This window comes from Callospermophilus lateralis, chromosome 11, assembly GCF_048772815.1.
Source record: "Callospermophilus lateralis isolate mCalLat2 chromosome 11, mCalLat2.hap1, whole genome shotgun sequence".
In the NCBI taxonomy this organism is placed as follows: Eukaryota; Metazoa; Chordata; class Mammalia; order Rodentia; family Sciuridae; genus Callospermophilus; species Callospermophilus lateralis.
Genome location: NC_135315.1, coordinates 101,005,929 through 101,028,796, shown reverse-complemented (window position 1 = coordinate 101,028,796; position 22,868 = coordinate 101,005,929). Strand labels below are relative to the sequence as shown.

Genomic DNA, 22,868 nt, shown 5'->3' with positions numbered 1-22,868 from the left:
TTCTCCCTCTCTTCCTTGGTGTCTTCTTGTGTTTGAGTTGTATGTGGCAGGAGAAGAGGGTTAGAGCTCGCCTCTATGTCTTCCTAAAACGGGATCTTTCATTTTTGTGACTTTCAATGAGCGATGGTGATTTGAGGCTTGAACCGCTGGGTCACCACTCAGTCTGCAGGGTCATATTCTTCCTCTGGGGCTGAATTTAGTGGCACATAACAATAAATGCTGTTGAAGATATAGGGGAACATAGGAGCTCTTACACACTGCTGGTGGGAGTGTAAACTGGTACAGCCACTACGGAAATCAGGATAAACATTTCCAAAAAATCTAAAAATATGGACTACCATACGATCCCGGGTCATTAACCAAAGGGATTGAGGTCAGCATACTCCAAAGACACCTGTACTCATGTTTATCATGGCACAAATCACAGTAGCCAAGTCGTGGAATCAGACTAGGTGTCTGTCACCAATGGAGAGAATATGGCAGATACATACACTGGAGTATCACAGAGGACAATCGTCATTTGCAGGAAAATGGATAGGACTGGAGAGCAGCAATCTCTGAGTAAGTCAGTGAGACTTACCAGATAGAAGAACCCATGTCCTGTGCTCCCTCTGTGTGGAGTGAGGGAAGGGGAGCGACAAGAGAGTAAGAGGGAGACATTATAGAGAAGAGGAGGGGATGGGGAGAGAGGACGAGAATGATCAAAGTATGAGATGGGCACGCATGAACACACCGCAGTGAATCCCAGCATCCTGTATGATTAACATGCACTAATAAAAGTTTAAAAGATTAAATGAGTCAAGTGTTTCCCCCCTTTAAAACTTCTCAGCGTCTGCTGTGAGACCAGGGAGCGTGTTTTGGGAACAGTTGAGGACGCTTGCTCCTGATATGGAGGAGGGAATAAATGCATGTTAATGGATCTTGGGGACAAACAGAGAGAAGGTCTGTTGCTGGGAGGTTCCAGCAATGAGAAGAGCCAGTGGGGAGAAAAGGGGATGAGCTGGAGAAGAAGTCCACAGGCGCAGGAATGGCGGGCGCCAGCACATCGTGATTGCACCAAGTGCCCTGAACTGTACCCTTTGAATATGGTTACTTGTAGGTTCCATGAATTTCACTTTAGTTAAAAATATGAAATGAATACATGATCCGAGACTGGATCTTATTTTGGAAGAAAAAGAGATGTTAAAAGACACTGTGGGGTAGTTGACAAACTGGCAGGTGGACAGAGGATTGCAGGAGCCGGTCCACGTCACCTTTTCCAAAGGCTGTAATTGTACTGAGTTCTGTAAAGATGTCGCTGTTCTCAGGAAATACAGTTAGGTGTCTGGGAGCAGAAGGCGTGGGCTGTGCAGCATGTGTTCACACCTTCCCAAAACACCTCTCTGTGCAGGAACCCAGCGCGGAGCACGTGGCCCTGAGTATAAGGTGCCCAGCACTCGCTCTCTCCTCCCATTTACATGACTGAGTCACACCATGAAGTGTCCTGTTAACTTGTTAGCTATGGCCTGTCCATCCCCACGTGAGGTAGGAGTTTTGTAAACTCCAGAGTCTCCAGTCCTGGAAGGGTTCCTTGTGCCTGGAGGCTCCCTGGGTAATCGTGGATGGAGCGATGCAGAGCGTGGCTGCTTTAACAGTGGGTCTCCAGGGAGAGTATGAGCAGCCCAGGGCAGCACACCCGCTGTCCCCTTCACCTCCCACACCGACGTGCTGGCCTCTTCTCAGGTGCTCCCCTCCCTGGGCTTCCCTATCACACCCTCCTCCTGTGCCCTTTCCCTCTCTTGGGCAAACCCTCCTGTGGGGGTCCCGGGCTTCACCCTCACTCTCTGCTTTCTCCCCCCTGATGTTTCCATTTATTCATATTTTGCTGGATTTGATGTGTACTTGTGTGTGCATGTGTGCGTGTGTGTGTGTGTGTGTGTGTGTGTGTGTGCGTGCATGTGTGATCTCCAGCCCTAATCTCACTTTTAATCCCAGGTGCTGTATATTGTCATGTGTGCATTGGCTCTCCCAGGGACCCCCTGGTGTAACACTTGTAAACTTAACACACTGTCCTTTCTCCACCCCGTTTCCCAGCTGAGTTAATGGCACTGGGCTCAGCATTTGCTTTTCGGTGACTCTGCCTCCACTTACCTACTCCTATCCACCATCACTCTTCTGCTTGCTTTTTTTTGCCTTTTTTTGGGGGAGGGGAGGGCACTGGGGATTGAACCCAGGGATACTTTTCCACTGAGCCACATCCTCAGCCTTTTTTTATTCTTCTGCTTTGAAACTCATTCAGTTGCTGAGAGTCTAGCTAAATTGCCAAGGCTGGCCTCAAGTCTGTGATCCTCCTGCCTCAGCCTCTCAGGTTGCTGAGAATACAAGTGTGCTCCACAGTATCTGGCTTAGTCTTTGCTCTTCAGTTCTTAGTCACTTTTCCTGGTGTTACCACTTGCCTATGTGTCCTGTAGCTCTTAAACACCTCAAGGGCTGCACGCATGCAGCATTCATGTTTTATCCCTTGCAGGAGACAATGCATTTAAAATTCGCATGCACACTGAAGAGTCAGATCGTCTGCCATTTGCTGTTTCTGCCACTCATGGGGCCCTCATTCACGACCTGGTTGTCTTGCTGTTGGCGTAGGACTCACCTCTGCAGGAGATGCAGCCTGGGCCTTGCACTGGTGTCTTCCCCTCCCCACCACAGTGTCTTCAATCTGCCAAGTGTGGGAGAACCACGGGGAGGAGCAGGCAATGCATGTTGGGGTACCCGGAGACCCAGTTATTCGGCAAGGTCACTTTCCAGACCTCACTGTTTTAAATCTCTGGCTGCAGTCATGCCCCAATCAGAGCTGGGTCTCCCTCAGGGTGTGCCTGTGCCTGAGCATGGGACTGTAAATGTGCATACTAATGTAGGTTACTGTGTGTGCTGGGAGAGATCCTAAGTCCCCTGTGAACTCTATTCTTACCAAACTGTGCATACTAGGGAAGACACCAATATTGGTGCCATTTATTGTTCTTGGGTGGGAGTTGTCGGGGCAGAACAAAACCATTTTGGGTAAATTTCAATTTTCATAAATCAGTTTTGTTGAAACAAGGTATCTCAGAATATCTGGTGAGGCAGTGCTCCTCTCTTCCTACTCTTTCTCACACAAGATCCACCTCAGAGCTTATGGGAAAGCCAGACTTTAAAGACAGGATTTTAACTCTTGGCTTCCTTTCCTTCTGATCTCCCCACAGAGAATTTCGTTATGCCAAGGGAGGAATTAAATGTGTTTTCTCTTAGAAATGAGGAGGGAAATGAAGAAGTCTGTAACCTGGTCAGTGGTGTCAGACTGAAAAACCTGTCGCCCCCTGCGACACTGAAAGGTAAGGGGCACTCTACCTGGTGCCAGCTCTCTCAGGGTTCTTCCTCCTCTTCCCCTGGGATCACCCCTGCCCCAGGAGGGAGGGGCCAGGGCTCTCTGCCTGTCTGTCCTGCATTGCCCTGGCCTGTCTGTCCTACATTGCCCTGGCAGGCTGGTTCTTCTACTTCCAATTAGGAGCCTCCCTCCCGTGTTGCGTTGTGAGTCTGATTTGAACAGGTTTGTTCAACTGCACAAGAGAATGAGGTACAGCACATTTTCAGTTAAACAGAAACCAAATATGAGAGGGAAAAGTCTAGCATTGAGACACTTCTGCCGTCCACTCTTGTGAGAAAGGAATGACAAGGCACTGGATGTCACAGGGGTATTATTAATTATGCTTGGAAGAAAAATGGCTTTCAAGAAATGTTCTAGTTTGCACTCAGCCCCAATGCATGCCATCCAGAGTGACTTCAGACCTTGGAACTCTGTCTTCAGTTGGTGTCATTTGTGTGTCCTTCACTACTGCGTCTCCTGCTGTGGGAAGGAGGACTAGCTAGGCTTCTAATGTGTTTTCGGAACAGTTGAGGAGTTGACCTTTTGTCTCTAACCTAAGGACATCCCCATGGAGCGTCCAGGGAGCATCCAGGGAGCCACGTAAGCCACGAGATTCCATGAGAAGCAGGGATCACCGGCACTCTGAACTCTGACGCTTGCTCCTGATACGGAGGAGGGAATAAATGCATGCGAATGGATCTCAGGGACAGACAGAGAGAAGGCCTATTGCTGGGAGGTTCCAGGAATGAGAAGAGCCAGTGGGGAAAAGAGAGGATGAGCTGGAGAAGTCCACAAGAAGCAGGAATGGCGGGTGCAAGCCGTGGCCTGCGTGACCCCTGCTGTCTGTACACATTCCTGTCCCACTTTGACCCAAAGTCAGAGCCCTGGAGGCAGCCTCACTCTGCTCCTGTGTGTCTTTAGAGCTGCAGCTGGATTTTGTCTTTTAAATTTGTTTTAGTTGTAGGTGGAAAAATGCCTTTATTTCATTTATTTATTTTCACGTGGTGCTGAGGATGTAAACCAGGGCCCCACTTGTGCGAGGCGAGCCCTCAGCTGCTGAGCCCCAGCCCAGACCTGTAGTGTGTCTTCCTGCACAGGAGAAAGCTGTGAACCAGACTTAATTTAGCTGGGTGTCTGCAAGAGGAGCTGTAGAGCAGGACAGAGCCTGTCCAGGATGTGGGTAGTCAGATGGGTAACTAGTACCCTTCTGTGTTTGGCTTTCCACCTGCAGAAATCTCTCTGGTCCAGCTGGACAGCATGAGCCTCTCCCACCAGATGTTGGTGAGGTGCACTGCCATCATTGGCCTGACCTTCACCTCAGAGCTGCTGTGTGAGGTTCTCTCTTGCTGGAACATGAAGATGATGATCAAGGCCCTGGCCACCCTCATGGAGCTGAACGTTTTTTACTGCTTCGACTGGCCCTGAAGCAAAATGCCACCTCATTTGAGGTCCATCATCGCTCCTCCTCTCTGAGACCCAGCGAGGAGATGGGTGAGTCACACCTGAAGTGAACCATATTTCCCCTTGGCCAAAGGCGCATAGACTCACAGGCTGATCTGTGCTGGGTAGCGGGTTTATCTCTTGCCCACTGCCTGGCTGGAAAGCCCTTCCTGTTCCCTCCTCCTCACAGAGAGGAGGAGGAGCTCTGAGAACTGGAGGGTGAGGTGATTGAGTGCCACATTCTTTGGTTCTCCCGGCCTATAATGCAGAAGACAGCTTACGAGCTCTGGCTCAAGGACCAGAAAAAGGCCATGCATTTGAAGTGTGCTTAATTTTTTGAGGAGAATGCCCACAGGTGCAACCACTGCAGAAGTGGGGACTTCATCCCATATCACCACTTCATGGTGGATATCTGCCTCAACACCTTGGACATGGACACCATTAAGAAGATGACTAAGCCTCGGGAAATCCAAGGTAAACCTCCTTCATTCCTAATGAACCCCAGCTATTCCTGGGAACTCTGGAGACTAAGATCTAGAAGCAGTGTATCTGGACCCCAGGGACTTGCCTTGGGCCCAGGGAGGCTGAGACCTCAGCAGCCTGTGGGGAAGGAGAAGGTGGGGACTGTCCACCTCACTAGCAGAACCCGCCTCACTGTGAGATTGATAGGGCCCAGGTTTGGGGATCCAGATTCTGGCCTGATCAGAGTCTAAACTAAAATGCCTGTATTAGCTCACAGCAATGGCTGGGATCCAAGGGGGCTGAGATGGTCCAACATGATGCAGCAAGAGCACAGTTGTGGCTTTGTTGATCTAGTGTGAAACAATTCCCAGTGGAAAGGAATAGGAACAGGAGATAATCAGGCAGGGAGGAGCAGGCAGGGCTCCAGAGAAGTGTGCTTGGTCTTAAGGCAGGGTTTTCAGACCACAGCAAAGCAAAGGTAGAGAGGCCACACACTAGCAACAAACCTGGGGAAATAGCAGAGCGCTCAGGGTCCGCAAGGGACTAAGGACTCAGTTCCCACAGGCATGATGCCCAGCAGGGTCATGGTAGCAGCACCAAGGTCAGCCGGGAAAGGCCCAGCTCACAGGCCCTAGCGGGAGGGCCTCAGTGCGTATGGCTGGGTCCAGTGGGAAAGCAGGGCTATACGGAGAGGGTGCTTTATTATGAGAATATCAAACCCTGGGAAGAACTGCAGCAGGTTCAAAATAAATATTCATTCCCATTTATTTTCTATTTTGCGTGTATTCTCACTGGATCAAACTTCAAAGTGGGGGGTTATTTTCCCTTTATGGATAACAAAATTGAGGCTCTGGAAGCTTCAGTAATTTAACACAGAAAAAAGTGAGGGATGTTATTTAGTCTCCTCTTCATCTGATTGCTCCCCCTATCCCAGCTTCCTACAGCGAGGGGTTGGGCTTTTAGGGTCATGCTTTACCAGAGATTGCAAGAGGCTCTGCAGCGTCAGGTCCATCACTTTTAAAAAAACAATTCTTTTGTATATATTTTTCTTTGTTGGTGGACTTTTATTTTATTCATTTATTTATATATGATGCTGAGAATCGTTAATGTTCTGAGCCCCTGGGGCTGTGGCACAGAGCAGACTTCAGCAGGAGGACATCAAGGGAACTCAATTGCGGCTGAATCCAGAGTCCCTCAGTAGCATTTGTTAAAATTCTTCTCAGATGCTATATTTTTCCAAGGCCATCGATGCCTTTTTAATTATTGTTATAAAGGTTGTATTATGTGACATGATGTTGACATTGACATTTGAACCAAGATACAAAGACACAATGAATGCTGAGATCCAAGTTGGGGTCAGAGGTGGATCTGCAGAAACTGTCGAGGAAATAGCAGAGTCTTTCGTGGATAAGGAAGAGTGTCTCTGGGGAGAGGTGGGGGTCCTCTGCACCTCCAGCTAGCTGTCTCTCCACCGACTGCCTAGCACAGAATTTAGGCCACCTGCCCACTCAGGAAGGCTAAAGCAAGGGACCTGGACTGCACTGGGATCAAGCTGCCCTTTCAGAGTGTGGAAAAGTGGTGTAGGGTTTCCCAAAGGTCAGACATAACCCGGCTTGGAGAAGAAGGCAGTCTGGGGAGTCTTGGCCATGTGAGAAGACCTCCACAGAGGTCTGGGGCAGGGGGAAGGCAGTGGAGAAGGAGGAGGAAGCATTGCCTGAAGGAAGGAGGACCTCGGGCAGCCCCTGGAGAGATGGGGGAGAGGGCATGAACCCAGTGACCCCTCCCAATGTCCTTAGCAGAGTGCCATTTTATTTGGGGGAATAAGATAAGCTGGCAGCTAGCAGATAGGTTCTGAACAGCTGGCCTCCAACAGGTTGGTTCAGAGAAGAGGGTTCCAGTTATTTTTGGATCCTGCAATAGACCTTGGCCAGCTAGCCTGTGTCACATGAGGCCACTCTGGGAAGTGCTGCTGGTGATCTTTCACCAGCACCCCCCACAGGAGTGAGGCCAGGGCCTTACCACTATGGTCAGAACCTGCTGTATGTACAAAAGTCTGTCACCTACACAGACTTCACATAGAGCCTGTGTGATATTTCCTGCAAGTCTGATCGCAGACGTGGTAGTCCATGACCGTCCTCTGTACTTTCAGTGGACCTTCTCAGGGTCTTATATTTTCTACATATTGCTGCCTTGTACTGGTTTTCAAAAAGTCAAATTGTGAAATTTATCTGTCCCCCCCCCACCTCCTTGCCACCGTGGTAGATGAAGATTTAACTCTTATACAACATCCCACCATCTCTTTCCCTTTCCTGTGTGTGTGTGTGTGGGGGGGGTTGGCTGTGTGGCCCGGGCTGGCCGTGAGCTCCTGGGCCCTAGTGCTCCTCATGCCTCCCCATCAGCTGGGACACAGGTGTGTGCCACAGCTCTGGCTGCACCTCCTAGTATCTCGTCACTAGCACCCGAGGTGAATCAGTGAGTGCTTCCATGTCGCCTGTAGAGATTTCTTAGTGAATGTGTATTTGTCCTAGAGTTTCCAGGAAAATCTCTGAGGCAGTGTCTTCCTCAAGGACATCCTGCTTTGGCCTGGGGAGTACCGCAGTCCCTGACCTTCCCACAGGTGGAGTCGGTCCACTGGACCTGCTGGCCAAGGCCTTACCTGGGAGAGACTTAGGAGGCTGATGTGAGTCAGAGTGAGGAGTGGCTCCTTCTCCAAGCCTCCTTTGAGCCTCACATCCTTAAAAATGGTGTTTTCTGTGACTGACTCAATCCATTTCAAGGGTCCACAGCTCCTCCTTCATCCCTCCCCTGGCTCAGCAGAGTCTGCCACCCCCTTCAGCTTCCAGGAATGCAAGGGCCTTGTTGGATATTTCATTTACTCAACAGATACCATTGCGTCCCTACTGCGTGTCAGGTACATTAGTGAGCAAAGCAGCATTCTTTTAGGAAAAGTGGATATGAAGAAGAAGTAACCATGATGTGTGTGTGTATATATATATATATATAAAATAACAAATCTTGGGCTGGGGTTGTGACTCAGAGGTAGAGCGCTTGCCTAGCATCCATGAGGTACTGGGTTTGAAACTCAGCACCACATAAATGTAAAATAAACTAAAACTAAAAAAAAAAATAATAAATATTAAAAAATAACAATAATAACAAATCCCACAGACGGCAATAGAACTTTGGGCAAGGGGATTAGGGAGAAGGTCATTAGGGTAGCCCTCAGGAGACTCATGTAGAGACAGAGCAGGGGTTTTGTCATGTGGATGGCTAGGATAGAGTGTGCCAGGCAGAGGGTCAGCCAGCACAAGGTCCCTGTCAGGAATGTGGCCCCTCCCGTTCTCCACCTGAAGAGTGTACACCTTTAAAAAACATTTTATTCTCATTTAATGGGGTAGATGTCCTGGGGCTCAGGCTGGGGAGGACCCAGAGGCAGAGTGTTAGCCTGCTCAGGGTCCTTCATTCACTCTGAGCACTAGAAACAGTGTCTTGGCCTGGAGGAGCAGGAAGTACAAGGAGGAGACAGTCTGACTCTTCAACCTGAAGTCTTATTCCAGGACTTTGAAACTATAAGGTGAGCAGGTAGTATCTTTCCTTCCTTCTTCTTTTCTATGAGCATTTAGTATCTTTTTTTCTTTTGATTTTTATAAATAGTCCTTGGAGTAGGAAGCTCAATATAATAACCTTTATAAATGAAGAAAATAGAAAACTATAAGTAATATGATCCACTCAGTGGGTAATAAAGGCAGAGAGGATATCTCGCATACTCTGTTTTCTCTAGCAAATATTCTTTTCTCTGCATCTAATTCTTGCACCGTTATGTGTGTGCGTGTGTGTGTGTGTGTGTGTGTATACACCCACACCCCTTGCAAAGCATTAAACTGAGGGCCTTGCACATGCTAGACAAGAGCGCTACAACTGAGCTCATCTTCAACCCCTACCATTACAATTTAAAACATTTAAAAACAATACATATAATAATATAGGACATTGAAGGAGGAGGAATACCTTTTCATTTCTACTCATCAGTTTTTTTTCAACAAAAAAAACTGAGCCCTGATTCATGCAAGGTAGTGGTGTTCATATTGGGACCGTAATGGTAAAAATGATGGGATGGTCATGTGTCCATTCACAAGTTTGAATTTCAGTGGAGGCCAGAGGACAATAAAAAGATGAATTAATAAAACCATCCAGGGGCCTTGTGGGACTAAGTGAGTTGGGACAAGTTGGAGACGATTGCTCAGAATTATTGCTGGCTGTATACTACAGGAGTTGGGCTAGAGGGACTTAAACTTATTATTAAGTTCGTTTTGCTCTTATGTAAAATGTTCTTCTCACAAGATACTAGCACATCAGGAACCAAAATAGCTGCTGGAACTGCAGCCATCATCTTCCCATTTAGTGCCAGGAGAAAGAAGAAAGGAGGAGGAGGAGAAGGGGAAGAAGAAAAGGATCCGTCCCCTTTAAGGAATTCTCTAGAAGTCCTACCCAATATTTCCTCTACAACATATCACAGAGTTTGAACTCATGACTGTATTCAGCTGCAAGGGAGGTTGGAAAATGTAACTATTTTGAATAAAATTGAGTTTTGTTAGTAAGGAGGGATAGAGGGAAGGAGATGGAGCTGGGGACCAGCAGCTTCTGCCAGAGATCCAGGTCAGGTTGTTAAAGACCCACTCCATCTTCTCTATAGAAACAGCCTGAACTGCTGGGCTCCGCTCCTGTCCAGAGAAAGTCTTGGAAATGCAGGAGGGCAAACAGGAAGGATTCAGGTGTGTTCCTGGGTGGGGTCCACCGGACATGCTGCTGGGCTGAATGAGGAAGGGTGGGGACAGCAGGGAATCTAGCCTCTGCCTGGGTTCTTGCCTCGAGGCAATGAAACATGGCAACCAGCAAATGCTAAATTAGGAAAGATGTGTGTGGGTCTAGGTGTGTGGAGGAGAGATTCAAGAGCTCTGTGTGAGCATGGTAACTTTGCAATGCCTGTTAGGCATCCAAGTGGCTCTGGCCAAGGAGGATTTTGGATGTGTAGGCATGTAGCTAGAGTAGATGTCAGGGCTTAGGCATTTGAAATTGAAAGTCACTGGCACATAGATGGGATTTAAAGTCATGGGCAGATGAAATAACCTAGGGGGAAATCAGGGTGGGAAAGGAAGCCCCGTGCCCAGCTGAGCCTTAGCAGCATTTAGATGATGGCTCAGCAGGCTGTGAAGTGGTGTGGGGACTGAGGCAATCTGTGTTGTCAAAACTGGTGAAAAGAGAGAGCAGTAGCTTGTCCTGAATGCCACTGAAAGGTGTGATCAAATGTGGGCAAATGCACAGCCCTTCCATTCAGCAATGCAGGAGCCACTGGTAACATTGACCAGAGCAGTTTTACTTCTTCTGTATTTTTTATTGGTGCTCTATAATTATACATAATAGTGGGATTCATTGTTACATATTCATGCAGATGACAAGATAATGATGTAATCTGGTCAGTATCACTCCCAGTATCTCCCCTTTCCTTCCCCTCTCCCTCCCTGGTCCCTTTCTTTCCTTCTACTGGCCTCCAAGAGAAGCTTTCCAGGACCAGGGGAGAGAAAGCCCAACGCATTCAGCCTCTACTTCTGAGGACAAGTGGGAGAAGTCCTGAAGGAGAGTGGTCTGTCTGCAGGAGGCCTGATGGCATGTACAGGGTGGGGCACTTGCTCCGTGGTGGAAGGGAATAAAAGACAACTCCTGAGATGCTCACAGGCATTTCTAGAAATTGGGATGTCTGTGGAGGGAGTCCGTGGCCTTGGAGCTAGCCAACCCTGTTGTAGCCCTGCCTCTGCCACCAGCAAATCTGGACAGGAGACAGTTCCTCCCTGGCTCTAGGGTTTTTCTGCTCCCTGAATGGAGTCGGCTGGATTAGACAATCCTCATTTGTTTTCTATCATAAGATCATCTCTGCTGACATCTGGTTCAGCAAAAGGCTTTTACTTCAAGATTCTCCATCCTTGAGTCAGCATTTTGGGGCATTTCATTTGAATTTTATCTGTATTTTCCCACTTGAAACTGAGTCACTTTGTTCAGGATGGTTAAATTGCTATTTCAATTAGTGCAGGGTAGAGGAGTTAGGGTACCGTGGTCAACTATGACCAATAGGAAATCTCAGAGGCTTCCTGAAATGGAGGGATGGTTTATGTCCTGCTCCTGTGATAACCTGGTAAAGCTTAACAAGTGGCCTGGCTGCAGTTAGTCTGGCACTCAGACTGCTCCTGGGTTGCTGTCCCTTAGGTCCTCAGAGTTGGTTGCTTTCCTATGTAAGGAGAGAGTAGAGCATACACATAACCCCTCTCAGCCCAGAGGTGACATCTTCTGTGTAAAAAGTATTCTCAAGGCTTCTCATGGTGCAGCAGGGCTGGGGGATGTGGCTCCTGACTGGGCAGCAGCCCTCTGTGGCCAGAAGGGAACCAGAGTCTTTGAGCACCACACAAAAATAAATAAAATAAAGATATTGTGTCTCATCTAGAGACCATACCCCTCTGCTACAGGGAGCATTACAATTATACCCACAACTCCTTTGTTTATTTTCCAGCTAAAGAAGAGATCAACTTAGCTAAATCAGAGGTTCCTAAGAGACCTGAGTTACTTCCTGAAAATCTCAAGTACAGCTATATGTAACCATTTAGGAGATAAGAATATAAATCATTATCAGTAAATTCGCTGTTAGACTCTTTCATCTGGTCAGTCCTTTTGGCCTCTGAGATACAATGGGAAAATGTCCAGGCTATGTGTGATGATTTTGGTCAGTAGTATCTATAGTAGGTTTAACTGCCTTGTTCTTGTTAGTTTTTAAAGATATTTTTATATCAAAGGAGTACACTAGCCAGGAGAGGTTGTGCATGCCTGACATCCCAGTGTTTCGGGAGTCTGAGACAGAAAGATTGTGAATCAAAGCCAGCCTCAGCAAAAGCAAGCCACTAAGCAACTCAGAGAGACCTGTCTCTAAATAAAATACAAAATAGGGCTGGGGATGTGGCTCAGTGGTTGAGCACACCTGGATTCAATCTCCGGTTACCCCCACTCCCTGCAAAAAATAAATAAATAAATAAATAAATAAATAAAAAGAGCATGCTAAGCTAGATGTGGTGGGTGCATGGTTGTAATTACAAAGAACTGAGAGGCTGAGGCAGGAAAATATCAAATTTGAGGCCAGCCGGACCTTGACTCCAAATCGACTCCCCCTGGAGTCCTGCCAGTGTGGGGAGGTACTGGAGATCGTCATCCTGCCTCTGGCCCAGCATTTTGTGGCTCTGGGAGAAAACAACAAAGCCTTATATTACTTCCTGGAAATTACTGCCGCTTATCTCATCCTGGGTGATAACTACATGGTAAGCTGCTCTGGGAAGCTCCCAGAGGCTTTTTTATCTCACCATGTTCCTGATTCCTGCCATTGCCCCTTTCCTCTGAAAACCACCTTGCTCAGAGGCAGTGTTCAATTGAGAAAAGAGAGTTGGAACAAATTGCAACCAGGATCAAACATCGATCAGTACGCTGCTCCCTTTGAGTCTGGCATGGCCTGTCTCCCTGTGTGGGAGGTAAGTGGCCCTATTCCCAGCTTGATACAGCGAGGACTCTGGGTATCAGAGCTGTGGTCCAGCACAGCCTTCCTCAGTAATATCCTCAGTGACGTTCACCCTCTGGTACCAGAATGCCTTCGAGCATGAAATACCTAGAGGTCTTCTGACGGTGCAAATCTGGTTTTAATCTCATCTCCAAAAAGGCCTCCTCAGGCTGGGGTTGTGGCTCAGTGGCAGAGCACTTACCTAGCATGTGTGAGGCCCTGAGTCCGATTCTCAGCACCACATAAATAAATAAAACAAATATCCTTTGACAACTAAACAATATGTTAAAAAATATTTTTTAAAAAAGGTCTCCTCCACTTTTTCTTGATGCAATTTGTGCTAAAATCATCACATATAGCTTTAGGCCCCAAAGCACAAAAGAATGTGTCTCCAGGATAATTATAAATAAGGCTCCAGGGCAATGTGACCCTAGAATGACATTGAAATGATCCACTGCTAAGCAACTTGGGTTGAGCTGGGCTTGGCTGAGAAGGTTTTTTACTGCAGACATTCCAGGTGCTCTGATATGCTGAGACACCTGTAGGCCTCAGGAGGATGGGGCAGGGCAGGCAGGCTGGGCTGAGGAACCTAGTGTTTCTCCACCTGTCTGACCTTAGGGCCTCCTGGAGCTGCTAGCCGACTAACCTTCCCTGAAGGAATTTGAGGAAAGGTCTCTCTGGGCCTTGCTTCATCTGCCTCCAGCAGCTGCAGAAGCTCCACACACCTGAGCAGCTGTGTCCCCAGTCCTTGGCCACAGTGCTGGTCTAGTCTGTTTTAAAGTTGCTGTCCATCACAGCAGTCCAATCAACATTCATACCTTGGATTCATATACAATTTTAAAAACTAAACCATTAAGAATGTCTATCAGCCCTTCGAGTGTTTAAACATGGAAGTCTCGTATGTATTTCAGGCATGTAGCTGGGGTGGCAGTGAGGAGGTGGCCAGTGGGTTCCAGGAAGCAGAGGTTTAGGTAGCCTCAGAGACCAACTCACTGAAGCCTGTGGGTTCCCCTGTCACTCCACACGGAGTGGTGACTGAGGAGGAAGACAGTGACTGACAGCAGGGGCCGGGTGCAAGGTCCCAGTGCACCCTGCCAAGGAGAACCTGGCTGGCTGGCTGGACTGCAGCTGCCTCCTCACGTGCCTCCTGGCCTCCCTTGGCTGCAGGAGGCTGGCTGTGCCGCCTCCCCCGTGCTCCTCTTCAGGTCTGATCTTATCTTGGTGTTTGCTCACGCCCTGGAGGCTCGCGATAAGTGAGGAGAGCTGCTTGGGCTCACCTTCCTCTGCTGCCTCCCAGAGATGGCCTCGGAAGAGGCAGTGGGGGCAGTTAAAACTTGCAGCATCAGGAGGAAAGTCGGGACTGCTAGTGGGTCCTCTTGGCTGAGGGATCCTGCAACCAGGAGCATGCGACAGGGAGCTCTGCCCAGCAGCTGCTGCCTGGAGCTTGCTTGCCAGTCATTGTCCTCAGTGGGGCTGGGGACAGGAGAGGCCCATAGTGGTGCCTGCCTCCTCTCCTCCGCCACATACTGCGGGGGTTGTGGGGGGGCTTGTGTCCCTTCAGGGGTCTGTCCCACTGGCTCAGGGCCACTCTCTCTGTGCTGGTTGCAGGCATACATGTACTTGAACGAGGGAGAGAAGCTGCTGAAAATTCTCAGGCAGAAAAAGTCCTGGAGAAGGACTTTTGAGTCTGCCACATTTTACAGTCTCAAAGGCCAGGTAAGAAGCCACTGGAGGCATGACTCAGTGGTCATTGGCAGAAGTCACCTTTGAGCTTCCCAAGTCCTCCTGCCACCCACACCAGAGTCCCGCCTGAGCCCCGAGCCCCCAGCCCTCACTGTCGCTTACCGCACAAGCTCGCTGTCCAGGGCCGACAGCTCAGTGAACCCTTTCAACAACCTCTAGGAATGAACGTGAGCTCATGATACACGAGCAAGACGCCAAATGCTAAACCTAGGCTGCAGCTTCCTTCACGCAGTTATCCAGCCAGCAGTTACAATTTACACACCCCATGCACCCCACCCCACAGGAGGTTTGTTTCCGGGCCACAGAGGAGCTGTGTTGTAAGCATCCCGCCATCTGTGGCTGGAACCTTCAGGCCCACCCAGACTCCTGGTTTCTCCTCTTCCCTCTGGCTGCCTCCAGGTCTGTTTTAACATGGGCCAGATGGTGCTTGCCATGAAGATGTTGAGGAAGGCGCTGAAGCTCTTCAACCACGTGTTCCCCTACAACATGATCTCCCTGTTCCTCCAAACCCATGTGGAGAAGAACAGACACTTCCATTACCTGAACCAGCAAGGCTCGGACAGCTCCCCTCCAGGGTAAGGGGGAGCTGGGGGACCGCAAGGCAGACCCCACACCACACAGGTCAGCCCCCAAGCCCCGGCCTCTAGGGGGCGCCAGGACCCCTGTTTAGCTCTAACTAGTGGGAGGAAGAGCGTCTAGGAGGGGCTTCTAGACCAGGGCTGGGTCCCACAGCACCTCACAGGCAGCTTTTGCAGAGGGAGTTTAGATGACAAAAGTATGAGGGTCCCTCTGCAGAGCGAGCTCCAGTGGCCTCCTCTGCTGTAACCTCTCACCACCAGGCCACACTGTTGAAACCAGCACCAGCCAGCCAAGAATCTCAGTCTCAAGCCCACTTCCATTCATTACTGAGGCTCTGGGCATTGTCCCAACCTAGGGACATCTGCCAAAGAGCAAACTACTGCCCATCCAGGTAGTCCGATGAGGACACGGGGTGCCATGGTCAAATTGTACTGGTAAGATTTGTGCTTTTGCTCCCTCTAAAACTGGAACAAGACAGGGCTGCCCTCCTTCACCACTTCTACTCAACAGAGTCCTGGAAACTCTAGCCAGAGCAATTAGGCAGGAGAGAGAAATTAAAGGGATGGGAATAGGAAAAGAACTAAAACTATCCCTGTTTGCTGAAGACATGATTCCTCATGTCTCCACTAGAAAACTTCTAGAACTCATAAATGAATTCAGCAAAGCTGCAGGATACAAAATTAACACCCATAAATCAATGACATTCCTATACATCAGTAATGAATAAACTGAAAGAGAAATTAGGAAAACTATCTCATTCAAAATAGCCTCAAAAATACTTTTGGGAATCAATCTAATAAAAGAAACATAAGACCTCCACAATGAAAAATACAGAACTCTAAAGAAAGAAATTGAAAAAAATCTTAGAAGATGGAAAGAGCTCCATGTTCTTGGATAGGCAGAGGTAATATTGTCAAAATGACCATATTACCAAAAGTGCTATACAGATTTAATGTAATTCATATTAAGGTTCTGATGACATTCTTCACAGAAATAGAAAAGGTACTCGTGAAATTTATTTGGAAAATTAAGAGACCCAGAATAGCCAAAACAATCAGCAAGAAAAGTGAAGCAGGAGGCATCACAATACCGGACCTTAAATTATACTATAGAGCTACAGTAACAAAAACAGCATGGCACCCAAACAGACATGAAGACCCATGGAACAGGAATAGAAGACACAGAAACAAACCCACATAAACAGAGTTATTCATACTAGGCAGAGGCACCATAAACATGCATTGGAGAAAAGATAGCCTCTTCAACAAATGATGCTGGGAAAACTAGAAATTCATACATAATAAAATTAAGTTAGACCCCTATCTCTCACGCTGCACAAAACTCAAAGTGGATCAAGGACCTAGGAACTGGAACAGAGACCCTGTGCCTACTAGAAGAAAACATAGGCCCAACTTTCCATCATGTCTGCTTAGGAACCAAATTCCTCAATAAAACTCCTAAAGCACAAGAAGTAAAATCAAGAATCAATAAATGGGATGGTATCAAACTAAAGAGCTTCTTCACAACAAAGGAAACAATCAAAAACATAAAGAGAGAGCCTTCAGAATGAGAGAGAAATCTTTGCCACCTACACCTCAACTAGATCATTAATCTCTAGGATATATGAAGAACTCAAAAAACTTAACATCAAAAAAACAAAACAAAACAAAATAAAACAAAAATAACACAATCAATTATTGGGCTAAGGAACTGAACAGACACTTCACAGAAGAAGAAATAGGATTGGTCAACAAATATATGAAAAAAATGTTCAAAATCACCAGCAATTAGAGAAATGCAAATTAAAACTACTCTGAGATTTCATCTGACTCATGTCAGAATGGCAATTATCAAGAATAACAATAAATATCATGAGTAACAATAAATATCGGTGAGAATGTGGGGAAAAAGGTTCATTCATATATTGGTGGTGGGACTGAAAATTGGTGCAACCACTCTGGAAACTAGTTTGGCAATTCCTCAGAAAACTTGGAATTTCCATTTTCCACCATTTGACACAGATATCCCACTCCTTGGCATATACTGAAAGGACTTAACATTAGCATACTATAGTGACATGGCCATATCAATGGCTCAATTCACAATAGCCAAACTATAGAGCCAACCTAAGTGTCCTTCAGCAGATGAATGGATAAAGAAAATGTACACAATTTTATCCACAAAGAATGAAATTATGGCATTTGATGGTAAATGGATGAAACTAGAGACTATTATGCTAAGTGAAATAAGCCAATCCCAAACAACAAAAAGCCAAAAAGTGTTTTCTCTGATATGCAGATGGTGACTTGCAATGGGGGTGGGGGTGGGTGGAGAACCCAATTGGACAGGCAGGAGAAGGGGACGGGAGGGGGAATGGGAATGAGAAAGACAGTGGAATGAATGGGACATCACTTCCCCATGTTCATATATGAATACAGAACATGTTCAACCACAAGAATGGGAAGTTATACTCCATGTATGTATGATATGTGAAAATACACTCCACAGCCATAACTAAAAAGAACAAATTAAAAAAAAAGAAAACTATAAGTAATTCTGAACACAGTCCACAGAAAGCAAAATGCACTATAATTTTAAACTCTTAAAAATAAAAGATTTGTGCATTTCAGTGGGTGGAAATTTTGCATTATAAAACATGATAATGGGGGAGAGAGAGAGTGGGTGGAAAGATGGGTGAGGCAGGAAGATTGACCATTGTGGAAGCTGGGTATTGAGCGCAGGTAGCTCATTATACTCTTGTTGCCAAGTACAGGTCTGACAACTTCCATAATAATAAGAGTGTCCAGCGTCTTCCACCTGTTGGCAGTTCATACAAGGAGGCTGTCACTGGGTGGTGGCCTGAAGAGCCTACAGAGGACTTCTCTTCCATTTTGAGAGAGACCCTAGTGCTATTCTTGTACCTTATGCCTAAGATGCAGCATGGCGGGTTGCTCCAGCTCTTTTAATCTCACCAAGAGCTGCTTTCCCAGCTTCCAGAGTGGCCCTTAGATGTGGGGTTCCCTGGGTGGCAATGAGATGAGCCAGCTCCTTTACAGAGATGGAGGTGGGCTCCTGGAGGCAGAGGGGAGGGCAGGAGCTTAACAGGGATCTCTGAGAGGCCTCAGGGCAGAGGTGGGCAGCTGTGCTGGAGTCTCTGATGACAGTGTGTGTGACATGAGCTACTCAGAGCGTAGGCATTCTAACAAAACTCAAACGTACTGGGATCCTGTATTTTCGTTGGCTAAACTTAATGACCCAAGTTGGCAACCATGTTTAATAAAAGGAATAAGAAATACCTGTACAAGGAGAAAAAGTAGAGAAGCATTGGGAAGAAGGAGCTGTGGTCGCTGTTACCTTGCCACACCCACCAGGCGACAGGGCAGACAGGACCCTGGGTCCCGGCCACCGCTCCTCATTACTGACGAGTGCCCCGCGTTAGCGGTAGAGGGATCCTGCCCTGTCGTCCATCCCTGTCAAAAGGAAAGGACCCAGAATCTCCCATCTCTACCCCGCATCTCTACCCCTCTCCCCCCCCACACCGTTCTAGTGAATGGTGAGACCCATGGGAGTTGCAGCCTTGGCCCTCTGCGTCCCACTGCTGGAACGAGGGTGTCCTGAGCGTCCTTGGGCTCCGTGGAGCAGAGCCCTGGCTCCCGGCCGCGGGGTGCGGTGGAGGCAATAGCCTGGGAGCCTGTGTGGCTGGTCCAGAGCTGGGGTTTGTCGTTCCTTCCTCAGCTAGAAGGGTGGTCATTCCAGACCCAAAAGTGATGAACAACGCGCATGTCCCTTATCCAGCGAGCGCCCACCCAGACCGGGCTGCCCACGGGGCCCCTCGGGAGCCTGCTCCAAGCCTCGGCCTCACCCCCTTGCCCATGCCCTGCCCCCTCCACTGCACAGGAAGGGGAGGCTGGCCCAGCTTTACCGGCAGACCGCCTGCTTCTCCCTGCTGTGGCGGATCTACAGCTCCAATTACTTTTTCCACTACAAGTTCTATGGCTACCTGGCGGCTGTAATGCAGGTGAACTCCGCGCTGGAGACGCAGAACGGCTTCCAGGTAGGGCGCTTTCCTAGCTGCTCTCAGTCGCAGGAGAGGAGACTCCAAGTCAGGAGAGGGTTGGAGAAGCTCTGGCCGGGAGTGCCCTGCCCTTCTCCAACTTCACACTCTTAGAAATGATCAAGGATTCCAAGTGGCTTTTCTCTATGAGTTGTATCTGTTGATATTATCATAAAACAAAAATTGCCACAATTCAAAAATACTTTAATATGTGATTCTGCAATTTGTATTTGGGGTAAAAATGGAAGTGCATAACTCACTTGAATCGAATGTATGAAAGATGGAAAAAATAAAATAAAATAAAATAAATAAAAATAAAAAAATAAAAAAATAAAAAAATACTTTAAAATAAAAGTAATAAACTCATTACATATTAACATTCTTTTTTTTCCTTTCTTTTGGTACCAGGGATTGAACCCAGGGACACTCTACCACTGAGCCACAAACCAGCCCATTTTATTTTATTTTTTTTTTTGGAGAGGGATCTCACTAAGTTGTTTACAGTCTCCTAAGTTGCTAAGGCTGGCTTTGAACTTGGGGTCCTCCTGCTTCAGCCTCCTGAGCTGCTGGGATTCCAGGTGCGCCACTGCACCTGGCAACATTTTTATTTTTTAAAAGAATTCTGTTTCCCCAAACAAACAAACAAAATACAACGACGTTGTATTAAAATTTGGCAAATAGCTTAATGTCTGGATTCACAGAAGATACTAGATTCTGACACTGCTTCAGCCTTTATTCTGGCGCAGGTTCACACAGGTTACCTCTGGAAATGTGCACAATATACCCAGAGAATGAGGGCAAAAGGGAGAAGCTTAACAGGTGATTCTCTTTTAAAAGACCTTTTCAGGTTTTCTGTTGTGCAATCATTTACTTAGATTTGCTATTGCTTTTATGTTTCACAAAAATTAAACATTTGCCTTTTGTTTAAGGGATGTAGGCAAGAGGGGCCATGGGGCTTGCCTTGGATGCCCCAGCAAATAGGTGGTAGAAACTCAGTTTGATTTCGGGAAACCCATGGCTTTGGCCTGTGACCAGCTTTATTCCCAGGCTTGATAACCCATGGTTCAATGGCAGGTGCCAGGTGATGTGCCTGGTCTTGGGTCTGGGGACCACCTTAGGCTTTCTCCTCTCCCCTGCCCTGATGCCATTTCAGATCATTAATGATTACCTGGACTATTCACTCTACCACCAGCTGGCTGGCTGCCAGGGCATGTGGTTCAAGTATGAGTTGATGGCCATAGAGCACATCGTGAACCTCCCGCTGAAGGGCGAAGGCATTGAGATCGTGGCCCTCGTGGCTGGTCGACTGACCCACATCAAATACATAATGGGCCACCTGGACCTGGCCATCGAGTTAGGTAAGGGCTGGTGGGTGAGAAGGGAAATGAAGACACAAATAATGCCCCCAAACACCGGAATTGTTTTCTTCCCAGGCTCTCGAGCCCATAAGTTGTGGTCACTGCTTCGGAATCCCAATAAACACTATCTGGTCCTCTGCAGACTTTGTAAATCGCTCTTCCTGAAAAGCAGATATTTATCTTGAAACCTATTTATTTTCCAAAGTCAGTCATATTGCTGAATGTTCAGGGCTCATTTTTATCCTGGTCCATAGGGCAGGACAGGGAGTCCAGTTCCCAATAAATGGGACAGTTAGTGTTCTTCTTTTGCCTTTGGATACATCTGTTTAACAGAATTTATTCATAAGCATCATCTCTAATTTGGTTGCTCTGGCCATGAGACTGATCATCCCTATTTTGGAATCAGGACTCCAAGCCCTGACAGGTGGCAGGAAAGGGAAATGTCTCATAGGAAGGAAAATGCCCAGACAATAGAAACCAGGACTGAAGGCCAGTTTGGCCTGACTATGGTCACCCTGGTCTCAAAATCTATGAAAAAATAGGCTGGGGCTGAGGTTCAGTGGTAGAGCACTCGCCTAGTGTGTGTGAGGCCTGGGTTTGATTGTCAGCACCACAAAAAGATAAATAAATAGGGCTGGGCCTATAGTCAGTTGGTAGAGTGCTTGCCTTGCATGCACAAGGCCCTGGGTTGGATCCCTAGCACCCCCAAATAAATAAATAAATAGAAAAACAAATAAATTAAATAATAAATAAAGAAAGAAAGTTATTGTGTCCATCTATAAATAAAAAATGTATATTTGAAAAAGAAGAATCTATAAAAAACAGATTGGAAAACAAAACAAAACAGATGGCAATTTGGGTTTAAGGTTTGTTTGGTTTTGTTTTACTGGGCAGGACCAGGACTAGACCAGGGCTCACTTCTCCCCATCCACCACTTGGTGATCCTACTGCCTTCTCTGTTCCACAGATACAAGCAGCTGCTCCAGATGCTGGGTGGCTGTGGGACCTTTCTGTGGTGGAAGAGCACATCTTCAGCAAGGCATTTTTCTATTTTGTCTGCTTGGACATCATGCTGTATTCTGGTAAGTGCAGCTCTGGAATTGAAGAGAAGGTGGGTGTGGCCCCTGTACTGTGTGGTGAGGCAGCCCCAGGGCTGAGGCCTTGAGACTGCAAGTTTTCAGCCTGCATGGATATGACAGGGATGGAGAGGTTGGTGGCTGTGCTGACGAGCAGTCTGGCAGGTGGCAGGATTGTTGAGGAACAGCAAGAAGGAGAATCCAGTCTGGAGGAAGCCTTGGCCTAAGCTGTCAGTTACACTCTCAGCTCAGTTTACCCTGAAGCTGACAGGCCTATCTGGCCATGCACATTGTGCTGGGAGGGCTTCATGTTTACTAGGGTATTCTTAAAGACTTTGTGCTTTAGATTAAAGGACTGGGTTGCTAATGATGAGAGTGGCAGGCACCAACAGCTGTTGGTGAACCTGAAGACCTTGTGTTGACTGCAAGTGGGCAGCCCTTGGTGCACAGTTCACCAGCAGGATCAGCGGGGGGCTGTTCTCCACACATGCATTTTAGAAAGGGCTGCACATATTGCTGCCAGTCTGGAAGCCTGGCTGGGAAGGTTGGGGAGAGGCCACACTAAGGTCCTCTTTGTGCTCAGGCCAGGAAAGGTTGGTTTAGAATCTGCTCTTGCCTGGTCTCTGCTGTGGAATTGCGTTGTGAACCTACAACATTCCATGATAGCAGGGACTCAGCAACACAGCGGGTGTAGGACTGTTGTTCTTGAAGTTCACAGGACCCTCTGGCTCATAGCAATCAGAAACAACTGTCTCCACAGTGTCTGTGGAGACAGTTGTCCTTGCCAGCAGGACAAGCACCCCCACCTACCCGCCACGCTCTCCTGCTGCTTTCTCTTTTAGGCTTTACCTATAGAACATTTGAAGAATGTGTGGAGTTCATATGCCAAAATGAAAACAACAGAAATTTCAAGTTCCAGAGTGGAATCCTCCTGGGACTTTACTCCTGTGTTGCTATCTGGTAAGTGTCTTAGATGTCACTAAGTTTCTAAGGGGAAACGTCTCCTGGAAGAGCTCCAGGGAGTATTTCCAGAAAAAAGCAAAAACCTGTTTAACTTATACCCGAGTTGGCTGGAGGGTGTCACAGAGTATCCACCCGGAGACAGGGAGGGGTTGTCTATTTCATCACCTCAACCAAGGACAGGGAAGTGGCAGTCTCAGGTGTCCTGCAGTGAGCAGTTGCTACACAC

At 47.5% G+C, this 22,868-nt stretch overlaps 1 pseudogene; it reads left to right on the top strand.

Annotated features, from left to right (window-relative positions):
- The window catches only part of LOC143410725 (adenylate cyclase type 10-like), a 28,756-nt pseudogene extending 6,113 nt beyond the window's left edge, over nucleotides 1-22,643 (top strand).
- Nucleotides 22,644-22,868: the final 225 nt, after the last annotated feature.